Source organism: Perissodus microlepis, chromosome 3, assembly GCF_051167445.1.
Source record: "Perissodus microlepis isolate ML-2025 ecotype Zambia chromosome 3, ASM5116744v1, whole genome shotgun sequence".
NCBI lineage: Eukaryota > Metazoa > Chordata > Actinopteri > Cichliformes > Cichlidae > Perissodus > Perissodus microlepis.
In genome coordinates, this window is record NC_140463.1 from 42,905,091 (window position 1) to 42,924,605 (window position 19,515).

The 19,515-nt window shown below is 40.6% G+C and overlaps 1 pseudogene; it reads left to right on the forward strand.

Annotated features, from left to right (window-relative positions):
- Nucleotides 1-15,955: 15,955 nt before the first annotated feature.
- On the forward strand, nt 15,956-17,545 carry LOC146391573 (UDP-glucuronosyltransferase 2B15 pseudogene; annotated as a pseudogene).
- The last annotated feature ends 1,970 nt before the right edge of the window (nt 17,546-19,515 follow it).

A 19,515-nucleotide genomic window follows, 5' to 3' on the forward strand; every position in this document is an offset into this window, starting at 1 on the left:
TAAAATGGCTCAAATCTACGATCCCTGGACCCGCCGTGTCTCATTCACACCACATGTTTCTATTTAGGTACACCAGTTCCATTTAAGAGGAACATTCCAACCCAACCTTTACCCGAAATGGGTTACTGGGCGATTTGTTAGATGTTAACGTTAAGTTCTAACTATTTATGATGATGAGGAGGGTATGAATTAGTGTATTTCTCTGATTTACTCACGTTGCCACTGCCATGTGTGAACACATAGCATTAAGGTTTTGAGGGCACCTTTGCCATCAGGTGAAGCATCCACCAAATATGGCTAGATGGTCATTACATCCCCAGGCCTCTGTCATGACCTCTATAACCAACCTGTGAGCCTCTGGCATCTGCAGCTGTTTTAAGGTTCAGTATAAATACAGGATCAGGACATAAACTGAGTGCAACTGAGTGAGGTAAACAATAACTGTGTTTACTTTTAAAAGGTGTAAAAGATCAAAAGGAGGCGTTTGCACATATCTAACAGCTAAAATCTCATTGATGTGTACCGACTGCTTTGTTTTTTGGTGCCTTAGGTAATGCCTTTCATGCATTACCTGTAAGATAGCAGGAAAAGTTTGGGAGTATCTGCGTTTACCTGTCCTGGATCCTTCTGGACTCATCCCATGGATGACCACAGTTGTCAGGGTGTTGACATGCCAGTGATACAGTATTGAGGCGCAGGTTTATATGACATTTATTATTACTGAGGCTTTTTTTTAATAAATAAATGGCACCGTAACTGTGTCAGTACTTAGCAAACCATCACAAAAGTCACAGCTGCTTTCACGGTTTATCTGATTTGGGATCAGCTTCAACGTGTTCAGTGTGTTTTTACTTTCTCAGATTCCGTCTGAGAAATCTCGTGGTTGTTTCAGAGGGTCGTACTCCACTCTGCACTCTACTTTTGTTCCAGGCGTTTTTGTTTAGATTGACTTGGACTATGATTAATGACCACAGCCAAGCAATCAGCTGTGTTATAGAGCTGTTATAGCTTTGAACATGAACTATTTGATAACATTTGTTTCTTCTGTATATTTAACTCCCTTGATCCTTGCCCCTAGCTCGTGTCTGCACAGGGAACGGTATGCAATAACTGCATGTACCACTTCTTTCTGCGGGCCCTGTACATGGTGCCAGATAGCAAGAGGGAGCCAAATGAGGAAGAATACCATCACTTTTGTCAACATGTCCCAATATGAATCATTAACAGAGACATCACTACCATCATTCATGCTATTTGAAAAAAGCAAGGGCCATTTAGATGGATTTCTAATTCTGCTTCAAGCATGACACTTCTAAGAAAAGGATTAAAGATCAGCACATGACAGCCATAAATCATCAACATGGAGTTCAGCAGACACTGGGTTTCTGTTATATACACCTATACAGCCTATGGAGGCATGCTGGTAAACTGATGATGACTATTTATGTGCACACATTTGCAGTTATTGTTGTTTTTTATGTATTTTTGCTTTGCTTCGTATTTGCTTGATTCTTAGAATTTATTGCATTCTTTAAAAGTATATGGATGGCCCTTCAGCTTGTGGTCTCTGCTCAATGTCTTGTTATAACTGAATAACGATTCCAAAATGAAAGTTGGACCAAAATCTGGGATGTTACTTTGACATCAGTTGCAGGTGCAGGTCCGACACCTGGATTCTTATTAGACCATCTAGCAAGAGAAATTCTTGCATTCAAGGATTACTTTTTATGCCTATTTATCAGTGAGAAAATAAAAAATAAACAAATAAATAAACAAAAAAACGTGTCTAAAGAAAAAAATGAAAAGAACAAACATGCACAAACTCAGTGGCTCAAATACAGTACTTCAAAGATTTTGATGCTTCACTTGTCTTGCTGAGCTAAATGACTTCATGTTTAAGTGTTAGCATTCCTGAGTTTATGATCTTTCCAAAGCTTGGATAACTGCAAAAGTCTAGTGTGTTAAGTTCACCATGCAACAAATAAAATGGAATTTAGATGAGCAAAACAATAATACTTTAGTGTTATTTTATGTGGAGGAGACATTTTTTCATAGCCATGTAGTAACCATAGCACCTTAATTACCTAGGAGATAAAAGCCACTGACATCAGGACCAGGAAGCTCCTGACCATGCACGGAGGGTTTCACCCCAAGTCCAGCACTCTGAGCCTGTATGCTAAGCCTCCAGCTGCTTCTCTGTCTGCAAAACCACCCATGAAAGCATTTCTGTCTCCATCTGCTGGATGTGCTGCTGGATGTGCTGCAGCGTGCTGCGGATGCCAGATGTTGTTCGTCCCATCACACCCTCTGCATAATTCTACGTATATTCAGACAGATGCCTTGCACCTTTTCTCCCTTGAGACATTTTGTGTCTCTACTTAGGGACACATGACAGCTGACTATATCCACAGGCCACATCCTGCTTTTAATCCTGCTCAATCCTTCCAGTATTTTAGGCCTCTGGGTTTTTATGATATTGAAATATCCAAAACACATTACTGGATGTCTTTGTCTGGATATCTCATCTCAAAAATCCGTTCTGGCTTGCTCAGCATTCTCAAGCTGATGCATATTTGGTTCTACTTTTGGATGTGAAAGTAAAATTTTATCAGCTTTCCTAATCCAGGAATATCATCCTATCTTTTCCATGGTATGAGATATGTAGTGCTGCCCAAACCTGTTAGGAGGTCATTTGTGAGAAGATGAGCATGCACACGGAATACATGGATTAACATGAATTAAAGTGGTCTAAGGAGATTGCAAAGAAAAGTGTCTGGACTTCTTTAAGTTGCTTGAAGACGTTTCACCTCTCATCTGAGAAGCTTTTTCCGTTTTAAGGTCAAATGGCAGAGAGTCCCAGATTTAAACCCAGTGGGAGTATCCCCCCAAAGAGTGACAAAAGGACTCCCTGATGATCTTCTACCTAATCACATGAGCCAAGGTGTGAAAACGGGTGTGGGTCACAGGATGTGAGTGGGCGTTAAGGCGTCTGGGGAGGGAACTCAAAACTGGATTATAGATGGCAGACAGTTGGTGTCGTAAACCACCACCTCTGTTCAAAGATGGTCACTCACAGTGGACATAGATGGCTTCTTTCACTCCTCTTTCAAACCATCTGTCCTCTCTGTCCAAAATGTGAACATTGGCATCCTCGAAAGAGTGTGTCCTTTGTCCTTTAGATGCAGATGGACAGCTGAGTCTTGTCCCGTGGAGGTGGCTCTTCTATGTTGTGCCATGCGCTTGTGAAGTGGCTGTTCGGTCTCTCCAATGTAGAGGTCTGGGCATTCCCCGCTACACTGTACAGCATACACCACATTGTTAAGTCTGTGTATTGGAGTGGTTCACCTGACTTCTTTATGAACGACTTAAAGAAGTCCAGACGCTTTTCTTTCCAAGCTCCTTAGACTTAGACTTGACCTGGATGACTGAGAACCTTCACAGACATGAAGGAAAGTGATCGTGCCTCAGAGATAAACAGCATGTGCTAATTTATCAGCTAACACTGGAAAACTTAGTTAGCAAGCTGCATCCGCACTAATTACAGTTAAAAAAAAATGACTCACCAAACCTAAGGCACAAACCACTTGTAGCACACAGTGTACTATGTTATTTACAATAATACTGCCACATAAATCCCAACACCACAAACGGTGAACCTGCCCGCTTGATGACAAGAAATGACATGAACCAAGGTCGGGAAATACAGGTTGATATAATTCCTAACATTCGTCTCCACAAACCTATTAGAAAGGACCTGTATTTACAACCGCAAGTTTCAAACGCTTTTCACACCTGACATTAACGTTATTAATTTCAGTGGGAAAGGCACTGCTTGGAGAATGCATAGGTTTGTTTTTGCAGATTGAGCTAACCAGAGACCGAATCCCAGTGCCTTGTTAGTTGTTCCTGCCGTACACATGACGAACCACATGTGATCACATTGGAGCAGTGCTTGCAGGCTAATGCTACGCTTTGGTGTAAGTAGAATTTACATGCTTGGTAATGGGATTTATCTGCTGCTTTATGCAAAGCTTTTTCTGTTGTGGACTTCGGAGGTTGATTCTGATAACTGCTGAAGCCTGATCTGCACAGAAACGGAGCTTGGAGCTAGTTCTCTCCTCAGATGAATGGATTTGTGTTCTTTTCAATTCTTCAAAGCTGCATACTGCACGTCTGTACGTCTGTGGGCTGCCTATACCTCCAACTGACTCCTGCTCTTTGGCCCAGGTTTATGTAACTCCACAGAGACAGAGGATAGGTGGGGCAGGCTGTGTTTCACTGATATGACTGCTGAACACTGAATCAGGCTGTTATTGTAACTACTTTATTATTTTCCCTCCGCTGTGTGACCTTGCTGCTTCCTTCTTCCCTCGTTCCCTGAAACACCCATCTCACACTCAGTCACACTCTTGTGTTCTACAACTTTGCTGCCTTTGCAAACATTAAAGAAACATTATTCTGTCCCTTAAACATGGGTCTCTTCTACTTTAATGTTCCTCACAGCTTCATTCAAACAGTCCTGTTCCTCTCCCTGTGAAAATGATCCAGAGTACTTGCAGACATTTGTGATTGTAAATGTGCGTAACTCTGTCACATTGGCTGTCTAATCAATCAGCTTGGGATGAGCTTGAGGGACCTTAAAGAATCAGGCTCACAGAGTTTATGCTCTTGCTTCAGCTGAGCAGTGTCCATACTACCAAAATATACAATCTCAGCCAGCTTTTCTATCAAACTGTTGTTATCATCATCAATAATATAATCTGAATCTATTTTTGGTCATTTTTTTAGGCCCTATATACCTCGAAAACCTTGAAATGTCAATATTGACATAGATTAGCAGTTAAGGCTGAAGAAGTAGGGCAGGTTGTCGGTAAATTTCAAGGTCAGTATTTCAATACCTGCGTCCCATCTTTCAGTTGCACATAAACTGCATGTATGAAACAGAACAATGTGTGTGTGACTTAAAGAATAAAGTGTTTTGTCAGTCTTTTGATTGGTCAGTAAGTCCAGAATGCACTAACTATATGTAGTGTTGGCGAGTAACGGAATACATGTACCGCCGTTACGTATTTAAAATACAAATTATGAGTAACTGTATTCCGTTACAGTTACCGTTTAACCCTGGAGAACCCATGGGGTCAGAGCCAACCCCATTGGTTTTCTAGGGAAAATATGGGGTCAAATTTGACCCCATGGGTTCTCCAGGGTTAAAAAGGTGGTATTTAGAATACAGTTACTTTGTTGAAATAAATGGATTACACGGCGGTATTTTCCTGTTTCATATTGTGGCGGGTCAGGACTGTTTGGGTTTTGTTTTACAGCTATGTTCTGTTGTTCCAGGCGGCAGCATTATGGTTGTGATGGTTACAGGGTGACGTGCTCTCTCTGTGATTGTGTGTTTCCTGGGTGAGAGAGCGTGTCACTACCCGATCCGTACCAGAAACCCGATCGGTACCACGCATGTGCGAACGGTGTCTACTTCCGGTCAAAGCCTTTTACGATAGTTACAGATCAGAGAATCTGCTAAGGTGTTAAGAATAATAAGTATCTCTTAAAATGTTTGCAATAATGAAGCATTTCAATATAATGTAGACAAAAACGAAAAATAAAAAGATAGTTACGGATCAGGATTCCCCGATCCTTACTGCGCATGTGCAAAGTCGGACCGTACAAACTGGGTCTACCTGATCCGTACTGCGCATGTGCAGATTTTTTCTTCTTCTTCTGTTTGAGTTAATAGCAGTTTACTCCTCAGTGTACGAAGATACCGCCACCTGCTGACCGAGCAAATGAACCGTACTGTAAACTTAAGTAGCGTCATTACAAATGCATGTTTAATTTGATTTAGTGATAGTCAAGTGTGTTTATGCTTGTCCGTGTGGAGAAGATTGTTGGAATAGTGATAATGATGTCCACTATCACTGTCAGTTGTCAGTAAACACTTAATCTGGCTGATGAATCTTCACGTGACACATTACTAAGTCAGTATTATTAAGTCTGTAATTCGGCGCCGCCTCCTACCACTGTGCAAAAATGAAAAATGAAGCCAAAATATCCCGCTTGTGGAGGCTGCCATCTTGCAAATTTGGAGCCAGAGTCTGCGCAGTAGTGACTTGAGGTGGAGCGACTGTATAACGCTCCCGCCCAAACACCCGCTGGACATGACCGCAAACACGCCCCTCTATACTTTTTACGTAGCCTGGCGGCTCGAGTTTTTTGCTGGTTTACCGCGACTGATGACTCGTTTAATTAAGGTAAATACAACCATGTCACTGTTATAAAAAAAGACACACATCTTATAGTTGTAAAACATCTAAAATCACTCTCTTGTTAATTCGTTTGCTAGATTAGCCGCTAGCATATGCACTGTGTTGGAGGCTTGTTGCTAGCTAGTTAGCGATGTTACTCTAATAGTCTGTATTATTGAAGGATTCAGCACTTCTTAGTTTGTTTGTTTTTTTATCCATTTTTAGACAGCGATGAGATCATCTGCACACTCCACAGAGGCCCAGAGTTACTGTTAATATCAAAAATGTAATGCTGTCCTTTGAGATTTTAACATTTAAGACTGTGAGTGTAATGGATCTAAAACTGTTTAAATCTCTACAGCCTGGTAACATGAAAACTTTAAAAACATCAGCAGGTTTCAGTAGTGTAGTCTAATTTGTTCTTTTCATTTAATAATAGAGTCCATATTATATCAACAGCTACATTCACCATGGAGAGAAACTAGTGAGGGAGACCATCAGGACCAAGCTGGGTTTCCTGGGTCGAGAGGTTTGGAGAAACTTCTTGCCTTTCTTTCATCACAGCTGTCCTGTACCAGAAGTTCTGTTGACCCACTGAGAGAGGCTTCATTTAAGAAACACCAGGAACACTGAAGCTCATCGCATTGATCAAGCAGGACTCATGATCTTCACCAGCAGCTCCCTCACAGGGAAATCTTTGCACTCCTCCGTAGGCCCGCCCCAGGAGATGGATAAACCCAGCATTTCATGAACACTGTGATGGAGACCTTTAGTTTGTGCAATGTTATAAATACTCGGATACTCCCCAGAGGCTCCAGGCTTTTACATAAAGATATTATATTTAGTAATGTAGAAAGTTATATATTTAAAAATATATGATCCTCTCTGGTTACTCTGGTATGAATAACTCTGAATCACTTTATGGTAAATAACACACTATCTGCAAAAAACTGTGAAAGAATTCCAGATGACAAGTTTGTAGTTCAACATACAAGTGATGACCTTTGACCTTCATCCGGTTTTATTTAATTGTGTTAGAGAAAATCTCATGCTCTTCATGCAGCTGAGTACATCAAGTGTTTAAAATGGAAGCTGTGCAGGTCTGAGATCAGCAGCTTTCTGAAACACCAAACTGAGGTCCTGGTAATGCTGATATATAGTGACACAGTTACAGGGGTGATTAATCCTTTTGTTTTTTTGTCTTTAACTTTATCAATAAAACAGCTGCAGCTTTCACTACAGCACATGTGGTACTTTAACCTTTGTACTGTTTTCATCAGTTTATTTTGCAGTTAACATGTGAACATGTTGGATGATCTGTCTGCTGTCACTGGGTGGTGCTGAGGTCTGAATCTGAGGGCAGCTCCTGTAATCACAAAGAGAACAGAACCATCAAACTCAGATATAAATTTTATCCCTCAAAATTGAAACAAAGCTGATTCTTCTGTCCTCACACACTCAGGATCTGAAGTTCTTCTCTTACATTTTTTTCAGTATTACAGTACACTACAGTACTTTAATCCATAGTTCCTGATTAATGAGGAGCTACAAGGTACAAGCTTTTTAAAAAATTGTTACTGTCTTTACAGATGTGGCAAGAGACTGAAAACATGCTGTTGTTTGCACATATTTAATATTCAGCTCTGCACAGGAGCTGCAACAGGGTGCAGCCTGTTGTTTTTAAAGTATAATACTTGTAATAAAAGTACAGTAACAGTAATTAGTGATTGAAAACAAAAGAAAGAATCTTTGGAAAAAAATTATCTGAGTGGAATAAATTTATTTTAGTCTGACCCCAGTCCCATCCGCTAACATGCAGGAGGCGGGGTTTATGACCTATACTGCAGCCAGACACCAGGGGGCGATAGAGACGTTTTGGCTTCATTTTTGGGGTGCTGTCGCGTCGTCCATGTTTTCTACAGTCAGTGGTCCCGGGCAGTTGAAAAGGAGGCAGAGCTGTTGAGAAATGGTAGGAACTGTCACTACCCAATCCGTACCGGAAACCCGATCGGTACCCCGCATGCGCAAATCTTACGTCACTTCCTCTCTTTGCCAACATTGCGACAGTTAATGTATTTGAATGACACGGTTAGCGCCCAGTTAGATCCTAGCATTTCTCAACAACTCTGCCTCATTTTCGACAGTGGATAATCCATTTACAAACAAATTCATGCTTTTCTCCTCAACAGAGAGCGTCCCCCGATTGAACAACAGCGCCGTTAAATAAGAAGAATGGTGCCGAATTACAGACTTAATAATACTGACTTAGTAATGTGTCACGTAAAGATTCATCAGCCAGACTAAGTGTTTACTGACAACTGACAGTGATAGCGGACATCATCATCACTATTCCAACAATCCTCTTCACACAGACAAGCATAAACACACTCAACTATCACTAAATCAAATTAAACATACATTTGTAATGACGCTGCTTCAGTTTACAATACGGTTCATTCGTTTGGTCAGCAGGTGGCGGTATCCTCGTACACTGGGGAGTAAACTGCCATTAAATCAAACAGAAGAAGAAGAAAAAATCTGCACATGCGCAGTACGGATCGGGAAGACTCGATTTGTACGGTCCGACTTTTCACATGCGCAGTAAGGATCGGGGAATCCTGATCCGTAACTATCTTTTTATTTTTTGTTTTTGTCTACATTATATTGAAATGCTTCATTATTGCAAACATTTTAAGAGATACTTATTATTCTTAACATCTTAGCAGATACTCTGACCTGTAACTATCGTAAAACGCTTCAACCAGAAGTAGACACCTTTTGCGCATGGGATCGGGTTTCCGGTACGGATCGGGTAGTGACAGGATCTAACTGGGCGCTAACCGTGTCACTCAAATACATTAACTGTCACAATGTTAGCAAATAGAGGACGTGACATAAGATTTGCGCATGCGTGGTACCGATCGGGTTTCCGGTACGGATCGGGTAGTGACAGAGCGCCTTTTTGTTGTTGTTGTAGTGCTAAGCTAATAGGCAGAATGCTACAGGCATAGGGCTTTGGAGTTGACGTGACGCCGCAGTGCATTGTGGGTTCGCAGCACCATCTTAGAAGGCCACAAATCAAAACAAACACACTGTGTTGGAAGGACGACTGCCAGAACCATGCTTAAAATCAGCTCAAAAGTCAAAGGACTGTATCGAGACCGATTGCGCCCGGACACCAAGAGACGGTACTTGGAAAAAATAGCATGCATCGGTAATGTGGACCCGTATGAAATACGGCAGTGGAGTAGAAACCCTGAAGACCTACCGCCATTGTCCTACCCTGATACCTTTTCGTACCTTGTCTGTGGAGTCAGCGCATACACGGCGAATCATTTTCGGAATTATAAATCCCTGGAGGCGCACATCTAATTCACAAATGGTTGGGTACAAGATTTGGCCGTTTTTAGAATAGAATAGAATAGAATAGAATTCAACTTTATTGTCATTGCACATGTCACAGGTACAGGGCAACGAAATGCAGTTTGCATCCATCCAGGATTGCTTTAGCCATGATATAGATATATTACAATATATATTAGCAATAACATAGATATGTAAATATATTACAGAAATGGGTCTATTACGGTATGTAATATGTACACGGCATAAAGTATGTTATGAATATGCTATAACTATAAGTATGTACAGGCTGTAGTGAGTACAAGCTATGTACAGGCTATGAACAGGATATAAATATGAAAAAAACTATACAGAATATGAAATAAATAACTATACAGAAATATGAGATATGCAGCTATACAGAAATGGGAACTATGCAAGTTGTAAACAGTTGTAGAATTAAAAAATATCGTATGATTATTTACACATAACTATACAGTAGTGCAGTTAAGAGGCTATATAAAGTGCTAGTGGTTGTGAGTGGTGGTTCAGTCCATGTTATTATTGTGTGTTTGAGGGTACAGTTGTCCATTGTGTGTGTGTGTAGATGGTTGTGGGTGTGTGTATGTCCAGTCCATGTGTTAACGTGGGTCAGATGTCAGGAGGCAGAGTTCAGGAGTCTGACAGCTGTGGGGAAGAAGCTGTTCCAGTACCTGGTGGTCTTACTCCGGAGGCTCCTGTAGCGCCTCCCAGAGGGCAGGAGGGTGAAGAGTCCATGTGATGGGTGACTGGGGTCTTTGATGATTTTACCAGCCCTTTTCAGACACCGCTTCCTGTAGATGTCCTTTATGGCAGGAAGTGGTGCTCCGGCGATGCACTGGGCAGTTTTCACGACCCTCTGCAACGCCTTCCGGTCCGAGGCAGAGCAGTTCCCATACCAGACTGTTATACAGTTGGTCAGGATGCTCTTGATGGTGCAGCGATAGAAGTTCACCAGGATGTCTGAGGACAGGTGGTTCTTCCTCAGAGTCCTCAAGAAGAAGAGGCGCTGGTGAGCCTTCTTGACCAGCTTGGAGCAGTTGGTCATCCAGGTGAGATCCTCGGAGATGTGGACTCCCAGGAACTTGAAGCTGCTCACACGCTCCACGGCCGTCCCCTTAATATAGATGGGTGGATGTAGGTCAGCATTCCTCCTGTAGTCCACGATGAGCTCCTTGGTCTTCTCGGTGTTAAGCAGCAGGTTGTTTGTGTCGCACCATTCAGCCAGACGATCTACCTCCTCCCTGTAGGCGGCCTCATCATTGTCAGTGATGAGGCCAATCACCGTGGTGTCATCTGCAAACTTAATGATGGTGTTAGAACCATCGGCAGGTCTGCAGTTGTGGGTGAAGAGGGAGTAGAGGAAAGGGCTCATCACACAGCCTTGAAGTACACCAGTGTTCATTGTGATTGTAGATGAGCAGTGGTTATCCAGCCGGACATGTTGGGGGCGGTTGGTCAGGAAGTCCAGTAACCATTTGCACATGAGGGAACTGATGCCCAGGTCTGTCAGTTTCCTGATGAGTTGTGAGGGGTGGATTGTATTGAATGCTGAACTGAAGTCTATAAACAGCATTCTGGCGTAGGTGTTGTTGTTGTCTAGGTGTGAGAGGACAGAGTGCAGTGCGATGGAGACTGCATCCTCTGTGCTCCTGTTCTGGCGGTATGCGAATTGGTGGGGGTCCAGGGTGGGTGGGAGACAGGATTTGAAGTGTGCTAGGACCAGCACTAAGCACTTAGTGATGATGGGGGTGAGTGCTACTGGGCGGTAGTCATTGAGGCTAGATGGGTTGGAGTCTTTGGGTATCGGGATGATGGAGGTGGATTTGAAGCAGGCCGGTACCACAGCGTGGGCCAAGGACAGGTGGGGGAGAGAGTCAGAGGTTGGTGGTCTGGCGTCACGTCTGCTTTGGTTGTGGTTGTGGGGTTCCCTCGCTCAAAACGAGCATAAAAGTTGTTGAGCTCGTTGAGGAAGGAGACATCAGAGGATGCGGGGGAGGGTTTGGTGGTCCTGTAGTCTGTAATGGTCTGGAGTCCTTGCCACATGCGTTGGGGGCTGGAGTTGAAGAAGTGTTCTTGTACCTTCTTTTTGTAATGGTGTTTGGCTTTTTTGATACCCTTCTTTAAAATGAAAACGATGGAATTTGAATGAAAACAACAGAATTTGAGAACAAACAATGGAATTTGAATAAAAAGAGTAGAATTAGAATGAAAACAAAAGCATTTGAATGAAAACGACGGAATTTCAATGAAAACAACGGAATTAGAATGAAATGAATAGAATTACAATGAAAACAACGGAATTTGAATGAAAACAACGGAATTAGAATGTACAGAACAGAGTTTGAATGAAAACAACAGAATTTGAATGAAAACAATGGAAGTTTAAAACAAACAACAGAATTAGAATGAAAACAACAGAATTAAAATGAAAATGACGGAATTTGAATGAAAACAACAGAATTTGATGAAAAACAAAATAATTTGCATGAAAACAACAGAATTAGAATAAAAACAACGGAATTTGAATGAAAAGAACGGAATTAGAATGAAATGAATAGAATTTGAATGAAAACAACAGAATTAGAATGAACAGAACAGAATTTGAATCAAAACAATGGAATTTGAATGAAAACAACATAATTAAAATGAAAATGACGGAATTTGAATGAAAACAACAGAATTTGAGAACAAACAATGGAATTTGAATAAAAAGAGTAGAATTAGAATGAAAACAAAAGCATTTGAATGAAAACAACGGAATTTCAATAAAAAGAACGGAATTAGAATGTACAGAACAGAGTTTGAATGAAAACAACGAAATTAGAATGAACAGAACAGAGTTTGAATCAAAACAATGGAATTTGAATGAAAACAACAGAATTTGAATGAAAACAATGGAAGTTTAAAACAAACAACAGAATTAGAATGAAAATGACGGAATTTGAATGAAAACAACAGAATTTGATGAAAAACAAAACAATTTGCATGAAAACAACAGAATTAGAATAAAAACAACGGAATTTGAATGAAAACAATGAAATTAGAATGAAATGAATAGAATTTGAATGAAAACAACAGAATTAGAATGAACAGAACAGAATTTGAATCAAAACAATGGAATTTGAATGAAAACAACATAATTAAAATGAAAATGACGGAATTTGAATGAAAACAACAGAATTTGAGAACAAACAATGGAATTTGAATAAAAAGAGTAGAATTAGAATGAAAACAAAAGCATTTGAATGAAAACAACGGAATTTCAATAAAAAGAACGGAATTAGAATGAAATGAATAGAATTAGAATGAAAACAACGGAATTTGAATGAAAACAATGGAATTAGAATGAAAACAACAGAATTTGAATGAAAACAATGGAAGTTTAAAACAAACAACAGAATTAGAATGAAAATGACGGAATTTGAATGAAAACAACAGAATTTGATGAAAAACAAAATAATTTGCATGAAAACAACAGAATTAGAATAAAAACAACGGAATTTGAATGAAAACAATGAAATTAGAATGTACAGAACAGAGTTTGCATGAAAACAACAGAATTCTAAAACAAACAATAGAATTTGAATAAAAAGAGTAGAATTAGAATGAAAACAAAAGCATTTGAATGAAAACAACGGAATTTGAATGAAACGAACAGAATTTGAGAACAAACAATGGAATTTGAATGAAACAACAGAATTTGAATGAATCAACAGAATTTGAATGAAAAGAACAGAATTTGATCAAAAACCAAATAATTTGAACGAAAACAACGGAATTAAGCCTCCACATTGTGAGTACCTTGACCATATGACCAAGATACAGCCAGAGGTTGCACATAACATTGACTTCTCCTCAACAGCTGCCCCAAAAATTGCTCTAGATGAAAACATAAACACACCATCTGCACTGAAAGGCAAAAGGAACCGTCCGCAAAAAAGGCAAATTCCACTTGCTACTCTGGAGGAGTCTTCACCGATAAGCTACTCCATAAACAGAACATAGTTCTGCTGCATCACACATTAGGATGTTTGTTCTAATTTTCTATGACCTCAGCACATTGAAAAAAAAATAAAAGCCTATAAAGAGCAATATGAATTTCTTTAGAACTTACCGGAATGAAAATGTCGGGAGCACACCACCAAAAAATGATGGCAGAGAACTCGATATCAGCTCGTCCCACCGCTGCTATCCAAGCCTGACGTCTTCGTTTTGTAACATCAGATACATGAGATCCCTCACGTTGCTTCCAGGAGGGGAAACGATAAAAAGAGAGCCCATTTTCCAGCTTATTCCCTTCCCGATCGTGCGATCTAAAATTGCACAACACAGCAAGTACAAGCCATAGCTGATGTTTCCGTGTGCTTTCGCTCCTGTAGCCCTTTGTTTGGCCTACTAACATGACAGCTCGACCAAAAATCGTGGTCACGCCCCCTCCCGTGACATCATGCTGCAAAGCCCTTATAGGCATTTGGAGCTTTGGGTTAATTGTGTGTTTCTTCTTCTTTTTCTTCTTCTGTCAAGTTTAACTGCAGCTTGCATCCAAAAAATATCTTGGCTCGCGTAGGACTCCGATCTCAAGTCAAACTTCTGGAAGAAACAGGTAAGCTTTATTATAATCGAAAACATTTCACTTAAAAATGACAGCAATAAAAAAGCATATTCACAAAAGATATTCTTGTCAAACAAATAGCTAATTGGAGGGTGGATGTGTGAAAAATTCCAGCCACAGATTATAGAAGGGGCAGACAGTGATGACTGTTGGAAAAGTAAAGTCTGATGTACTATATATTTGTATAGCCCCTTAATGACCCCTTTATTAAACTTTTTAAAATTCTAATTAAAAAATTGCATTCATTCTTACTGGAAAGATCCCAACAGTCCCAAACCCAGGGACTCTGATCTGTAACATGATGAGTGGCTTCAGAGCCTGTTACTGACACGTGTCTGTCTGTTTATATTTATTGGTCTCTGCATCCATGTGAAAGTCAGAAAGCTGAACAATAGGTTAGAAATTTAAAAGTATCTTATCTGAGTGAAGGGATGAAAAGACTGTCTGAAGTAAAAAAGGATTGCTTCAGACTTAGTATGATAATATAACCTGTACTGGCTCATGATAACCCAGTAGAGGTTGCCACGTTGCTAAGTAAGCCAAAGTAAAGAATTCTACAGGTTCAATCTGGGTCTCCTGCAGGGTTGTTTATTCACTGAGGAAACCTGGACTCATCAAAAATGACAAACTACTGGTAAAGTATTAAAGTGGCAAACAGAAAAAGAAACAGCTACCTGCTGTTGCTAACAAACAGCAGACCAGATCACATTCTAATACAAAGCTAGTAGCAAAGATCATTGGACCTTGAAAGATGTTAAAGCTCAGTGCATCTTGATCCTAAATCAAACAGGCAAAGTTTGATTTTCATAATGTTATAAAACCAATGATGAGCAATTGGACTTGTAACACTTATCCTTTGAACATATATGAATATTCTTTGCCCTAAAAATCTTTACTGTGACAAGTGAGGCTTGTAGCTCTTTAGAAGTCTTTTTGGGGGGTTTTCTGACCTCTTGCATGTACTCTTGGAGTCATTATGGTAGCCTGGCCACTCCTGTGAAAGTTCGCCACTGTTACAGGTTTCCTCCATTTGTGAATAATGGCTCTTACTGTGGTTCACTGAGGTCCCACAGCCTTATAAATGGCTTTGTAAGCCTTTCCAGAATAATGGATTTCAATGACTTAAATTCGCAGACAATTTCTATTCAAACAAAACACTATATAGCGAAAAGTATTCACACTTTGCACGAATCATTAAATTCAGGTGTTCCGATGACTTCCATGGTCACAGGTGTATTAAACCAAGCACCTAGACATGCAGACTGCTTCTACAAGCATTTGTGGAAGAATCTTAGGAGCTTAGTGAATTCCTTTGGGAAACCGTGATACGAAATTTCCTTGCTACTAAATATTCCACAGTGAGCTGTTAGTGGTATTGTAACAAAGTGGAAGTGATAAGGAACAACAGCAGCTGGGAGGCTGGTGGCAGGCCATGTAAAATCACAGACTGGGGTCAATGGATGCTGAGGTGCATATAGCACAGAGTTCATCAAATGTTTTTTTGACTATGTGTTACTAGGTAAACTGAGTTGATAATTGGCCCGAGTTAGTTTCCGAACATTTGCTTATTGACTATGGGATTAAAACAAAAACCAGTCTGAAACGTAAGTATTTCGGCAGTGACACAGTAACTCTTAAACTTTTAATGTATTAGCGTTCACTGAGGTTACAAGTCTGATTCTTTGTTTCTGTCTATTATTTCTTCCAGGAAATGTCCGGTCTTTCCATCCCTCTGATTCTGACAGTGCTCTGCTTCCTGCTTCTCAGGCCCCCTCCATGTAGCAGCAGCAACATTCTGGTAGTCCCTGTCGATGGTAGCCACTGGATAAACATGAAAATTATCCTTGAACAGTTACACTCCAGGGGCCACAACATCACAGTTCTGCGCTCTGCAAAGAGCTGGTACATCCCTAATAACTCTTCCATTTATACTTCTATTAATATAAGCACGGTTGCGGATGAGTCAGACATTAACTACTACAACAAAATGTTACAAGATGTTATGGAATGTCGCACTTATCCTACATTTATACGCACGTTCTGCCAACAGTACTTGATCACGTCCGTGTTAGATCAGGGTCACAAGATCTGGGCCAGATCAGCTGCTACAATAATAGAAGACACAGTATTTATTCAGAAGCTACAGGATACCAAGTTTGACTTAATGTTAACTGACCCTGGTCTGACAATAGGGATGCTTCTTGCAACTTACCTTGAGCTGCCTATAGTTTTTAATGTGCGCTGGATTAATACTGGAGAAGGTCATTTCACCATAGCTCCCTCTCCTATCTCATATGTCCCTGTGTCAGCTAGTGAGCTCCATGATCAGATGGACTGTCTGGAAAGAATCAAAAATATGCTGCATTATCTTTATAATGTCATTGAACAGCACTTGATCATAAATCCTGCCTACTCAGACCTGCTCCAACGACACTTCCCTCCAGGTACCGATTTGCTGTCTTTACAGCGTAGAGCTGATATCTGGCTGTTCAGGGCAGATTTTGTCTTTGAGTTCCCTCGGCCCACAATGCCAAATGTAGTATATATAGGGGGCTTCCACTGCAAAATGGCCCAGCCCCTCCCCGCTGAGCTGGAAGCATTCATGCAAAGCTCCGGAGAACACGGAGTGGTTGTCATGTCTCTGGGGACATTTATATCAGCCCTACCTCGGAAGGCCACAGAGACCATCGCTGCTGCTTTTGCTGAGCTCCCTCAGAAGGTGATTTGGCGTTTTGTGGGTGAAAAACCTTCATCTCTCGGAAACAACACCCTGCTGTTGGAGTGGCTACCTCAGAACGACCTCCTGGGACACCCCAAGACTCGTGCCTTTGTGGCCCATGGAGGCACCAATGCCATGTATGAAGCCATCTACCACAGTGTTCCTGTTGTGGGCCTCCCACTCCTCCTTGACCAGTTTGACAACTTACTCCGGCTGAAGGTGCGTGGTGCAGCTCGGGTTGTAGAGGCTTACACGCTGACCAAAGAAGACTTCCTGGGCGCTCTCAAGGATGTTCTTGAGAATCCCTCTTTCCACACTAACATGCAGCATCTGTCACAGCTACACCGTGACAAGCCAATGACTCCAATGGACACTGCCATCTTTTGGATTGAATATGTCATCAGGAACAAAGGAGCACCTCACCTACAATCGGCAGGTTTTCATCTGCCTTGGTATTCCTACTTCTGTCTGGATGTGGCTGCTTTAACCATAGCCATAACTGGAATTTTCATCTGGGCTGTGGTCTTTGTCTGTAGGCTCCTCTGCTGCCGGAAGTCAAAGAGAAAAATGAAACCAGAGTAAATGAGCCAAACATGACGCAGTCTTTGCAACGTTTAGTTTAGCAGAGTCAGTGTCACATGATTAGTCTTTACAATAATTTCTCCCAAAATTTTTCTCCAAAGAAGATGTAAATCATTGCAATTAGAACTGCATTTGCTAGAGATTTAGAAAAAGTTACCCCAAAAGAGATTTGTCATTCAGGGGGAATACTTTTACTTCATATAGGCATCATATAGTACAACATGGTTTTTGATATGATATCAAAGGTCAGGAAATTTGTTTTCGATCCATTATTTGTTTGTTGTAATAATGCTTCTTGGTTGATTGTCAGAGAAGGTGCACTCCATAAGCTCAACTCTGCTGCTAAACCTACAAATGCATTAAGGGACAATAAACAGCCTTTCCAACACATACGATATATTGACAGGAAGCATCGTTACGACAATGAAATAATTGACTAAACACAAATTTCTTTACTTTTTTTGCTAACTTTATTACAATTAGCTACAAATGTGCTTTAACTGTTTGAAAGAGCTCCCTTTCACTCCCTTTAGGCCAAATTCATTCTGATTGGCTGCCCACCATAAACAGTAAGTTTAAACAATAAATGGGAGGAAGGAAGTTTTTGGCTCATTGGACTTACTTGCACATGCTGTCCTGGTTATTTGATGGGTTGGCCATGTTTAATATGGCCAGCCAGCACTGATTACAAGGAAAGCAAAAGAGGTGAACTCTTTTTGAGCCTTGAAGCTTTTTTGAGCTTTTTGACATAGTTTTAAGCTGAGGTTTAGAGGATGGGTGTGAGCGTGTTACATGTGGCATAAACTGCAGTTGGTGTGAAATTGATATTCTTTCTTTGAGTCACAGCTCAGAGAAATGCAAGATCACAGGTTATGACATACAAACTGTGAGTTTGTGAATACAATGCATGAAACAGAACTTACAGAGAACTGTACTCTAAAAACAAGATGTTAACCTTCAATAAAAGACCATGTAAAACCAATGGTATCGTTTTGTTTTTTTTTGTATTCATGTGATGTTTGTTTGTGTCTTGATGCATGTTCAATCATCCAGGTAAGGAAATCCCAAAAGGTTGAGTCTGTTCATCTCCTTTGGGTCGACCATCTCTGTGATCCTCAAAAGACGCTGGCCAGTCTTTCAGTGATAAGAATGTACACATCTTGGACAGGGAGGAACACTGGTTTGAATAAAGAAGGGGGCCTAAGGGTATATCTTTCACTATCTTACAATGCTTTGATTGCAGCCATTCCCCAACTCTCTGTGATTGGTTCTCATGGCCTTAGATTTAATAACAATTGATCATTTATGAAACTGACTGATCTTCTTTCTTCTCCTTGGTTATTTCTTATTGTATTAGATTGTAGTGTGGCAGTTGTGGGATTGTTTACTTCAGGGCCGCAAACAGCACAAAGGTGGTCAGTGTCTGTTCAGTTGTTTTTTTTGAGATGCTAAATTTGGAAATAACCTCTGACCAAGTCAGGAAGAGACTCACACATTATTAAAAAAAACACCCAAAAAACGTGTTTGGTAGATGGAGATGAACACGTGTCAGCATAAAACTGTTCTTTAACACTTTATGGGTCTCTATTGTATGGAGGAGAATCTTCAGGGAAAAAGAAAAACCAAAATCATATAAAGTGCCATTTGAAATAGTTTTTATTCTTTGCAAAATGGCTAAACACACCAGTATATCCAGAGTACATAATTCAATTCAATTCAGTTTTATTTATACAGCGCCAAATCACAACAACAGTCGCCTCAAGGCATTTTATATTGTAAGGTAGACCCTACAATAATACATAAAGATAAAAAAACGAACAATCATATGACCCCCCCATGAGCAAGAACTTTGGCGACAGTGGGAAGGAAAAACTCCCTTTTTACAGGAAGAAACCTCCTGCAGAACCAGGCTCAGGGAGGGGCGGGGCCATCTGCTGCTACTGGTTGGGGTGAGAGAAGGAAGACAGGAT